The following is an 11,744-nucleotide window of genomic DNA, read 5'->3' on the forward strand; positions in this document are numbered from 1 at the left end:
ATTGACATTATTTTGGAAAAGAGCAAGACACTTAGGTTTGGGTGCGCTGGCTAGTATTTATTCCTTCCAGTGGCCTATCTAGGTAAAGTGACACCCGAGGGCTGTCACTGACATTGGTGCCCCTCTGTTTAAAGAAAATGCACAAAAACCCCTCAAAAATGCCCTCTGATTTAAATTCTTTGCTGTTTTCTTTATAAACCCCCAGGGTTAGTGGTAAAGATCTGACAGTCTAAATGAAGAATGATGAACATAGAATGTGAGTGAGCAAGGTTTTATTCATATTTCCCCAGCCATAAAATTTTCAAACTTCTCATTTTATTTGAATTTATCAGCTCAGAGGGTTTCTATCCAATCACTTTTGCAATGGTTCCTCTCAGAAATAAGATGATGGAGCATAGATAAAATTAATGAGAGTCGAACTTTCTTTGGAAAATGTACTCTGTTGGGAGGATAAAGCTGGCAATCAGGGTCGGCACCAAGGGGGGGCTTTCAAGGGCATGCGTCCCCAAACGAGGTATTGTGACTCCCCCCTCCCCAACCCAACCTGGTGTATTTTCAGGCTGTAATCTTTTTTATTCTAGGGACAATGCCGATCTCCCTGTTTATCTCTGGCTGGTGATGTGCTTTGACTGTGCCACTGATGTCTTCACATGTACGGTCTCTTTGTGGGGGTTGTAGTAAGTGTTGCGCTTGATCCAAATTGTTGGTCCCTTGGCCTTGAGCTGCACTCGCCAACTCACCACCTTACCAGCTCTGATATCCAACACCGTTCTCGTGTGCAGGTGGACATTCTCGGGATTATCCCCCAACAGCATCTGTAGATACTTCCCTGGATTTCCCCCATAGCTGCCTCTCTCCTCCACCTCCAGATGCTCGCCAATGCTCCCTCATAATTTCCTGTGCTCCCTAATAATTTCCTGATCTGGTAACCTCAGAACAAAGCCTGGATCTTTGCCACAGCCTGCGCCTGGCCAGCGATTTCTCACTGACCTTGGTGACCTCTCCAAGCCACTTGGATGATGGTGGCGGCTCTGTTTCTCTCCTAATGCTGCCACCTGGTTCATAGGCAGCGTCGGGCCCAGCGGTCAAAGTGCTTAGAATGACCGTCACTATACCCAGGGGTTCTGGAGACTGCTGGCCCATCCACTAGGACCCCATGGCTGCAGAGCAGCACAAGGGCGGGCACCTCCTGTTCATATACTCTTGCGATGGGGTAACTTGGTCAATGTTACCCATCCTCTCTCACTGCCTTGGCACTGTGACAACCTTGGGACTAGGTGGAGAGGAGCAGAGGTATTATATCGCTCTGCCTTGTCCACCCGCCGTGGTGAGCTCTGCACCCATCTCTGGCATCTGGTGCCCATGAGCTGGCATCCCTCCAACTCATTGCAGCTCCATTCAGTGTGGGGTGAATGGGCAAAATGGCTGTCTTTGTCTTCCTTACCCATAATTCCCCATGCAGCTGGAACCACTTTGCTTTTCTCTGGTGCTGGCAGAACAGTTCCAGCTGCAAGGGGAATTATGGGTAAGGAAGATGGCCATTTTGCCCATTCAACCCTCATTGAACAAGTGCTGATCGTGGCGGAGCAGCCCTGAAGTGGCCCAATGAGATGCTCAAGTGAGTCCGGCAGCATAGCACTGCACCCCCGGGATGGAGATTATTGGGCTAGGGACTCGGATATTGGGTGGGTAAGGTATGGACAGTGAAGCCTCTCTGCAAATGACACCCCTGTTCTCTGCCCCACCTGCCATACCGTGGATATACCTATGATTCTTTTTTCATTCAGCCCAAAACATATTGTGGATACCAACACAATTCTCTTAGTGTTATTGCTGTGCTTTGAAAATGCTTTGATGGAAGCAGATTGCCTTGAGTCGTTGATGATTTCTTTCCATGGGGTAAGCAATTAATGTCTTCCCCCCTTGCTTACATTGTATTTCTTTCATTGATCAGCTCTGCGGTGATATTATTTGCATTTCTGATGTCGAAGGTCCAAGGTCTAAGTCATACTTTAGACACTTGAGGACAATATTCCACCCTGACTTTTCAGTGGTTACCAAGGGAGGTCTGTGTTGTCAGAGATATCTTCTTTTAAGGTGAGATGTTAAACTGTTGCTCCATCTGTTAGCACTGAAAATTGCATTGCACTATGTTGAAAAAGTGCGTGTGGCATTTGTCTTGATCAAACAAAATATTTTATGTTTTTGTGGGAGATAGCAGTGCACAAATTGGCTTTTATTACTTTGGATATTTTTAAGAGATTATGCATAAAAATAATGATAATGTTTATTATCAGATACATTGTACAATGTAATATGCACCAAAATTCTTACTTGGAACAGCCGAGCAGGTATTGTTAAACTATAATATAATGAAATTAAAATGAGGTTTTAATACCACAGAACATTACCACACCGAAACAGGCTCTTTGGCCATCTCTCGTGTACCAAAATCTTATTCTGCCTCATCACATTGACCTGCACGTAGACCATAGCCCTCCATACCTCTCCCATCCATATACGTGTCCACATTTTTCTTAAATGTCAAATCTTCTTTCACCCTTAACCATGTCGTATAGTTCTTGTCTCATTTAACCTCAGTGAAAAAAGCCTACCTATATTTACTCTGTCTATCCACCTTTAAGTATCCCCCTTTTAAGTGCCTCTATCAAATCTCCCCTCATTCTCCAACACTCGAGGAAATAAAGTCCTAACCCATTTAACCTTTCCCTGTAACTCAGCTCCTCAAGTCCTGAAAGATATAGGTATATAGTTACCATAGTACAAGAAAATAAGTGGTATTGCAAACGTGCAGACAGTCCACTTTGTGATGTCAGAGTATTTTATGATCAGGTTGAAAGGGGATTTCGAGAGCCTCATCATTGTTGGGAAAAGTAACTGTATTTTAACCTGGAAGTGCTGGACTTTAGACTTCTGTACCTTCCCAAAAGCTGCAGTAAGAAGAAGTTATGACCAGGATGATGGGGTCGTTTATGATGATGGCTGCCTTCTTGAGGAATTGCTTTTTATAGATGTCTTCAGTGGATGGATTGGAGCTTGTGATGGACTTGGCTCGGTTTGCTGCTTTCTGCATTCCTGGGCATTCGAATGACCAAACCAAGCTGTCATACACCAATACTTTGTTTGTGGTTAAAACATACTAAAAATCACGTGAAAGGTGTAAGAAGCAAATCCCTTTTGTTTCTCTGTGCTTGCAAGTAGTTGATCAATGTAGCAGTTTATGTCATCATACAGCATGGAAACAGGGCCTTTCCCCCATTGTGCCCACACCGACTAAAATGTCTCACCTACATTTGATTGGTTCATATTCCTGTGGACCTATCCATGTAGCCGTCCAATTTTTTTTCCTGTTCAATCAGATCTCACCTTAAACCTACAATATGTTCTCTGTTTACCAATTCCCCTACTTTTGGCAAAAGACTCTGCATACATCCAATCTATTCCTTTCATGATTTTGTATACCTCTACGAGATCACCCCTCATCCTCCTGCCCTAGCCTGCTCACCTCTCCCTATAGCTCAGCGCCCCCCGAATCCTTGCAACATCTTTTAAAATCTCCTTTGCACCATCTCCATCAGCAAAATATCTTTTCTGTAACACAATGCTCCAAATGGAGCTTCTTCAATGTCTTATGAAACTACAACATAACCTCCCAACTTCTGTACTCAATACTCTGGCTGATGAAGACCAATCTAGCCACCATATCTACATGACTTTCTAGGAACTATGAACTTGAACTCCCAGATCCCTTCTATTCACTATGTAGGACCTACCCATGTTATACCTCCCAAATTGCAACATCTCACATTTCTTCATATTAAATTCCATCAATTATTCCTCTGTCGACCTGACCAACAGATCTCAATCCGGCTGCAACATTTGGCAACCGTCTTAACTATCTATAATATCAGACATTTCAGTGTCATCTGCAAACTTGCTGATAATGGCCTGTACATTTTCATCTAAGTAACTGAGAGATGGCAAACAGCACTGAACCCTGTGGCACACAACTAGACACAGGCCTTGCACCATCATCTTTCTTCCATGAAGCCAATTTTTTATCCAATCTGCTATCTCACCTTGGATATCATGCATTCTAACCTTACAGAGAATCCTACCGTGTGGAACTATATCCGATACTTTGCTGAAATTCATATATAGAACATTCACAGCTCTGCCAACATCAACCTTCTTGGTCACATCTTCACAAAAACTCAGATTTGTGAAATATTATTCCCCACTTATAAAACCATCCTGACTATCCCAAATCAGCTGTTGACCATCCAAACACATGTATATCTTCTTCCTCAGAGATTGCTGATGTTAGGCTCACTGGCCTGCTGTTTCTAGGCTTTTCCCTGCAGCTCTTCCTGTATAGAGGCACAACACTTGTCACCCACCCATCTTCTGGCACCTCACCTGTACTTAATGACAATTCTAAAACCTCATCCCAGAGCAACTGCAATTTCTTTTCTAGCTTCCAACGGTGTTCTTGGATATACCTGATCAGGCCCAGTCGATTTGTCTACTTTTATACACATCAGGACCTTCAGAACCTCCAATCAATATACTGACTGTTCTCAAGACATTACCATTCACTGCCCTGTTCCCCATTCCTCATGTCTTTCACCACAGAAGAGCTCATTGAAGACTTTACCCATCTGCTGTGGCTCCTCACAGAGTTGACCACATTGATGTCTCAGGAGTCCCATTTTTTTCTCTAGCTATCTTTGTCCCTGTTCTATCCACTTACTTCTCTTGCATCTCCTGGTGGTCACCCATCTATCCGATGGCTGCCCCTTAATGTGCAATCACCTCAATGATACTCTCAGCATCCCAGATATTCCTAAGTGCATCCGACTGCAGTTCTTCGACCCTGTCTGTCAGGAGCTGCAGTTGGTTATACGTTCCCACAAATGTAGTCAGCAGACAGCTCAAGGACCCCTGACTGGATTTCCACATCCAGCAGGAGGAGCATTCCACTGCCTACTAAGCTTTAAGGTTCTACCTCAGCTTCTGCTCACCAAAGCCTCAAAGTCCCATTCACACATTGAACCACTCCTACAATGGCTGTTCTACTTGGAGATTATGTTTTGTAAAGGTTTTGTAAGCTTCATTGCTATGGAATGAATATCATTCTTGAGAAATGGTATGTAAAACTATTTACAATGGAAAGTATACATCTATTGTAATCACTTGTCCAATGCAGAGGTTGCAAGTGCAGTACTCTTGAAATATATCCAAAGCTCCATAACTATGGTTCCTGGCACCACACTGAGGACAGGCAAAAGTCATAATCAGTTCAAGAATTACCTTCCTGGGGAGGAGTCACGTGATGGAGTAGTGGCCGGTAGGAGAATACCAGCCCTCTCCAGAAAAGAAGGAAAAAGTGAAGAAAAAGCAAAGCCCCAGACACACAAATCACAACAAATAAGAAATAAAGTTGTGGATAAAATGGCACCTAAGAAAGAAAAGCCAAAAACAACGGGAAGAAGAAAGAAAGACCCCGTAAGAGAAAGGTAAAGGCCTTACCTGCACGAAAAAGCAGGGACCCACCATGGAAAGAGGAGCCCACTCCCCGAGGTTAGTGGAAACCCCACAAGGTCGTGACCCACCGACCGCAGGATTACAAAAATGGCTCACGGAGTCAAACAAGGGTGCGCAACTGCGCATGCGCATGACAAGCAGAACACCGGTGGGAGGGGAGACCAGCTGTGGAGTGAAACTCCATCACGAACAGCTGAGAGAGGCCCAACAGCAGGCCCAACAGCAGGCCCCCCAGCTGGAAGATTAAGAAAGCAACAGGAACAGGAGGGGTGAGAAAGAAAAAAAGGAAACTAGACACAGCCCAGAAGAAGAGGACCAACATCAAGAAACCTTGGAAAAGAAAAACCCAACAGACAAGCAGCTCAACAAGAAAGTCAGAAGAGACACAGATACAAGGAAGAGAAATAGAAGACACAAACGCAAGAGCAGACACAGAAGAAGAAGAATACCAAGCTCTGCACAGTGGAATAGGAGGTAAAATGAATGGACAGTACATAGATAAAAAAAATTTTCAAGAACAAATGAAAGTGCAATAGAATTTAGTGAAATGAAAAGTACTGAAGAAAAAGTAAATAGAATAGAGCTGGTCATAACAGATGTAGGGAAAGGATTAGAAAATGTGGAAGTACGTGTAATGGCGGTAGAAATGGAAGTGAATGACTTAGAAAGAAAATTGGAAGAAAGTGACAAAAAAGTTAAAGAAACACAGGAGTTGTTAGCTCAGAAGATGGATATAATGGAAAACTATAGAAGGCGAAACAATATAAAGATAGTGGGCCTTAAGGAAGATGAAGAAGGCAAAGATATGAAAGAATTTATAAAAGAATGGATCCCAAAAGTCCTGGGAATGCCAGAAATGCAGGAAGGAATGGAAATAGAAAGAACATTAACCCCGAAACCACAGTCACAACAAAAATCAAGATCCGTTTTAGTAAAAATTCTGAAATACACAAGAGAAAATATATTGGAGAAAGCAATGAATAAAATTAGAGGACAAAAAACCACTGGAATACAAAGATCAAAAAAATTTTTTTACCCAGACATAAGTTTTGAGCTCCTAAAGAAAAGGAAGGAGTTTAACACAGCAAAATCAATCCTATGGAAGAAAGGCTATAAATTTATGTTAAGATATCCAGCGGTGCTTAAAATAGTTATCGCAGGGCAACAAAGCAGATTGTTCTCGGATCCGGAGAAAGCACGAGAATTTGCAGAATGCCTGCAAGACGGAAAGAGAAATGAAGAGATGTAACAAGAACAAAGAATGATGACAAACTATATATAAAGAAGTAAAAATAATGTATAAGTAAGAACTAAAGGAGGGAAGAAAAGGAGGGAGAATGAATGAATGAATAAATAAATGAATAAAAAGAAAAAGAAAAGAGGGGGAGCTTTGTTGTAATGTGAAGATAAAAATCTTTTCTGGAGGGGGTTGGGTGGGAGAGAATAACAGTCACTGCGAAATCAGTTGACACTTGCGAACGGGTTCGCAGTCCGAATGGAGAGGGGAGTTGTGGTTGCCCGGCAAGGGACAAGTGGTGACTCAGAGAGAGGGGGGACACTTGGGGTTAAGGGAATTATAGATGTGGGAATGGTTGAAATATTTTATGTTTTAGAAGTGTTGTCATACAGTGCGTTCAAAAAAAGAAAACTCCAAAATGGAAATGGGGGAAAAGGGGAAAGGTGGTGGTGAGGATGCAGAAATGAGATGGCCATGTTGAACTATATGACTATAAATATTAACGGAATACATAACCAAGTCAAAAGGAAGAGGCTATTAAATTTACTGAAAGAATAAAAAAATAGATATAGCATTCATGCAGGAAACAATCTAACTGAAATGGAACACAAGAAATTAAAGAGAGACTGGGTAGGACACGTAACGGCAGCATCATATAATTCAAAAGCCAGAGGTGTAGCTATATTAATCAATAAAAATGTACCAATCAAAAAAGAGGAGGAAATAATAGATCCAGCAGGGAGATATGTAATGTTAAAATGTCAGATATATTCAGAACTCTGGAATTTGGTCAATATATATGTACCTCATGAAGAGGATCAAAAACTTATGCAAGATATTTTTTGTAAGATTGAAGAAGTTACCTTCCTTACTCTAATTATGTAGACCTGTTGAAATTCCCAAGTGAGTTCAATTTTCGTGATCTGTGAAGTGAACAGCAGTAATAAAGTATAAAATTCCAACAAAGTCTCTTAACATTTCATTAAAAAAAATTATGCTTTCTACTATCCAAATAACACACAAGGAGTAAAATATAATCAAATGACAAATGCAAGAAATAGGTACTTCATTGGCTAAGAAGTGCTTTGAGACAGCCATTCAGATGGTGTATCATGTAAACCTGATACCTTCTTTCCACAGGACAGACAGTGAAAGTTTTGCGAGAATACATACAGCGCAGACCCTGGACTTGTGAGGAAACGAGAACCTGAAGGTACTCTGTGGGGCCAGGTAGCATCCCCGAGTAGAAATGGCCACTCACCAACGCAGAGGAGGTGAGACCAAACACTAATTTGGTGATGATTTCTGTCTGTGGATTGAAGCTAGAAGCCCCTGTTGCCAACCATTTCACTTTTCCTCAGCAATCACACACATCATATCTGGTCTTGGCCTCATCCATTGGCAGGATGAATCCAAACATACCATATACGTCGGCATAGAAGACGGTATTTGATCTTAAAAATGTCACCCCAAAACCAGTGTCATCTTGTACACCAAGTATAAAATCTGAACCTTAATATCTATAGTTTAGAGCAGGGGTTCCCAACCTGGGGTACATGGACCCCCAGTGGTACATTTGCACTTTTCAGGGGGTACATTGGGTCTGAGAGAATAACCACTACTGTACATTACATGGTGTTATGATCTGCAGTCAGATTCCACAATGTCATTTTTTTTTATCCTTAATCTTTAGGGGTACACGGGAACCTATCAAAATGCCCAAGGGGTATAGAGGAACAAAAAGGTTTGGAACTCCTGGTTTAAAGTGTCCCCCATGGTGATGGAGAACAGCATAAAATGCTTACGCAACTCCTACGGTCCTACCACTAAATATTTTGCACCTGAAACTTGTGTTTGGGGAAGCTGGATTAATAATAATCTTATAAAACAATAAAAATGTATTATAAACCTGTCTATCTTTGGCTTGGCTTCGCGGACGAAGATTTATGGAGGGGGTAAAAGTCCACGTCAGCTGCAGGCTCGTTTGTGGCTGACAAGTCCGATGAGGGACAGGCAGACACGGTTGCAAGGGAAAATTGGTGGGTTGGGGTTGGGTGTTGGGTTTTTCCTCCTTTGTCTTTTGTCAGTGAGGTGGGCTCTGCGGTCTTCTTCAAAGGAGGTTGCTGCCCGCCGAACTGTGAGGCGCCAAGATGCACGGTTTGAGGCGAGATCAGCCCACTGGCGGTGGTCAATGGGGCAGGCACCAAGAGATTTCTTTAAGCAGTCCTTGTACCTCTTCTTTGGTGCACCTCTGTCACGGTGGCCAGTGGAGAGTTCGCCATATAACACGATCTTGGGAAGGCGATGGTCCTCCATTCTGGAGACGTGACCCACCCAGCGCAGCTAGATATTCAGCAGCGTGGACTCGATGCTGTCGGCCTCTGCCATCTCGAGTACTTCGATGTTAGGGATGAAGTCGCTCCAATGAATGTTGAGGATGGAGCGGAGACAACGCTGGTGGAAGCGTTCTAGGAGCCGAAGGTGATGCCGGTAGAGGACCCATGAATCGGAGCCGAACAGGAGTGTGGGTATGACAACGGCTCTGTATACGCTTATCTTTGTGAGGTTTTTCAGTTGGTTGTTTGTCTAACATACCTTAAAATGACAGCACAGCAAATAAAGCCAACTCTCACCATTTTCAGCAGCTGACGAACTGTAAACAATCAGCCAGGGTCGAGGGTGCATTCTCTTTACACTGGATCATCAGGCCCAATCATAACAAATCACACAGTGACCAGTTTCCGATACTTTTAAAGACAGAATCTCTTGGAAAAGCTCCAGTACAGCAAGTCTGAAATTGCCTTTGTGTTCAACTTGTCTATCATAATCTCTATTTTTTTTCTCAGGAGGCAAACCTTTTGAACAAAATTTGTTGCCCAGTTTTTTTTTTAACTGAGCGTATTACAGACTTCCAGACTCCATATCAAATTCATATAAATCGCTTTCTCTCTCTCTTTATCAGAAGAGGTTATCCATCTGTGGTATTCGCGCTCCTAAGTCCTGCAACTGGAATCATTTCTGTGCTCTCACTCTTTTAACTTCCTCTTTACATACCTTTCGTGAAGAAAGGACCATGTTCTAAACTCCTCCAATGACCAGGTGATTTCATGTACATCTTAGCCCCAGGGCACCTCTCATCAGCCTGTCGGGTACAATCCATTTATCCTATCAATCATTTCACCCCTTTTTAACTGGTAGTCTCTCCTTCCCAGTTTTGAGGAAGGAGTTTGACGAAACATTAACTCAGTTTTTCCTTTCACACATGCTGTCCAACCCACACTTCTGTGTTTTTTAAAATTTAGACATACAGCATGCAACAAGCCCTTCCAGATCATGAGCCTGTTTACCATATATGCCAATTAATCTACAAACCCTGTATGTTTTTGAAGGGCTGAGAGGAAATCCAGGCAAATATTAATTCAAATCCAGTTGATAGCTCTGTGGTAGCATTCCAGAATTTTCTATAACGTTCTACTCTTTCAATAATGGACACTGCTGAATTTATAAGCCAACATCCTACATCCCTTTGCAAAGTCTCAAAATACATACCCATTTATCTTGGAAACACAGGAGACTGCAGATGCTGGAATGTGAAGCTAAACAAAATCTGTTAGAGGAGTTCAGTGTTTCAAGCAACACTGATGCTTCTTAACCAGCGGAGTTCCTCCAGCAGATTCTGATTAGCTACCCATTTATCTTTTTGGAGATGTAGGCTCTTCATACTTTTCTTCTGTGAGAGATCAATCCTTCTGTGTTTCTTACTGAGTTTTTCCAGATATTTGTATAAGTAACTTTCAAAAGACTACAAGGAGTAGTAAATGGCAACACAAAGTTGTTGCAAATATTATCCACACAAAGCCGTAATTCTAACTTTCATTGCCATGTCATATCATTACTTTGACACAATAAGAGGGACATTATTCCAAGGAATCCAGTCTAAGGGCTGTACTTGTTCTTTTAAATGTATAATCCACGAGGTCTTCTTTGGAGGGTTATGGGTTGCATGTGATAGATCTTAATAAATTGTCTGTTTATTGTTCATCATTGATATTCATACGAGTGTTTCAGTACACAGAATAAAATGGATCTATTATAAGCCTGTATTAACATAGGTATTCATATATTTTATTGTGCAAATTAATACCTTACAATTGAAAAAAATATATTGGATGACAAATATAATTTGTACTGGCAGGAAATGGATTTGTGTCATGACTAGGAAACTTGTTTTGTGCTGGGCCACCCCAACCTCATTGTGCCAAAGTCTTTGTTTTTGTGTGGTCACTGTGCTGACTATATTATCACAAATAAAAATTAAAAAGTAGGGAAATTGCAAAATTCCTACAGTAACTATCTCATCTCTCCTTCCTGTTTCCTCATCTATCCCCATTCAGGTGATAATCTCCCTTATTGTTCATTTTCACATTTTAAAAGATGACCAGAAACTGAAAAGAGTCAGGCAGGGATGGCTCATGTCCAGGGATGGGAACAAGCTTCTGATAGCATGAAACAGTTTGGGTTGTGTTGCGGATTAACAGAGCTGTAAAATTAGCATGGTGTCTTGGGGATCCAGGAGTACGTTATGAAAGCCCTCTCTCCCAATTTCATACCATGCTTGACTCTGCGATTCCCTCACAGCAAATTTAATAGCCTAAAGAACATGTATAATCTTTGGACTCCATGTCCCAGTTTTCAGGGACTACCAACAAGCATATATACTGCAAGTCCCTTGTTTCCAGGTCTGGTTTTATACCCAACCATCAGCTTGTTCATAACCATGGACCCAGTCCGGAGTATATATCATGAAGTTCCAAAGTTTAAAATCTTGACAGCTTAAGGTATGACTGCCACTGATGGAACAGTTAGTATCAATATACTCAAGAGGCCGGAACTGAAAGAACAAAGAGATCCAAAAAGGTTGTAGGACTAAAAGGGGTGA

At 42.0% G+C, this 11,744-nt stretch overlaps 1 long non-coding RNA gene across 2 annotated transcripts; it reads left to right on the forward strand.

Annotated features, from left to right (window-relative positions):
- Window positions 1-1,960: 1,960 nt before the first annotated feature.
- On the forward strand, window positions 1,961-8,666 carry LOC138743989 (uncharacterized). 2 transcript variants are annotated; one of them, XR_011345170.1, is made up of 3 exons: window positions 1,961-2,097; window positions 7,946-8,079; window positions 8,499-8,666. It is a non-coding gene; the product is annotated as an uncharacterized lncRNA (long non-coding RNA). The 2 variants fall into 2 exon arrangements; XR_011345169.1 differs by lacking the exon at window positions 1,961-2,097 and adding an exon at window positions 2,844-3,178.
- The last annotated feature ends 3,078 nt before the right edge of the window (window positions 8,667-11,744 follow it).

This window comes from Narcine bancroftii, chromosome 10 (genome assembly GCF_036971445.1).
Source record: "Narcine bancroftii isolate sNarBan1 chromosome 10, sNarBan1.hap1, whole genome shotgun sequence".
NCBI classification, from domain to species: domain Eukaryota; kingdom Metazoa; phylum Chordata; class Chondrichthyes; order Torpediniformes; family Narcinidae; genus Narcine; species Narcine bancroftii.